This window comes from Sinocyclocheilus grahami, unplaced genomic scaffold (genome assembly GCF_001515645.1).
Source record: "Sinocyclocheilus grahami isolate Dianchi unplaced genomic scaffold, SAMN03320097.WGS_v1.1 scaffold48.1, whole genome shotgun sequence".
Taxonomy (NCBI): Eukaryota; Metazoa; Chordata; class Actinopteri; order Cypriniformes; family Cyprinidae; genus Sinocyclocheilus; species Sinocyclocheilus grahami.
Genome location: NW_015505227.1, coordinates 561196 through 561512, shown reverse-complemented (window position 1 = coordinate 561512; position 317 = coordinate 561196).

Sequence of the window (317 nt, the reverse complement as noted above, 5' to 3'; positions counted from 1 at the left end):
TAATAAAACTAAGTTTGATACTTGCACGTCTTGTCTGTCTGAAAGAGAGGCTTGATGCAATCTGAAGGCTCAAGTTGATCTTTGCTGAAGTTGGTTGATGGAAAAGAACCAGTTTGAGTCAGAGAGTCCCAGTGAATGGAAAGTCAAGGCCCGAGGCCTGGCACAAACTTAGGGTGTCCTTAGCAGCGTTGTCGATCACATCTTCTCAGAATCTAACAGAACCACCGACTGGAGGCGGGTCACTGATGTGAGGCCTTTAAGGTCTGAGAAGATTCACGCCTCTCAAGATGGGCTTGTCCAATGAGAAAGGCTGAAAT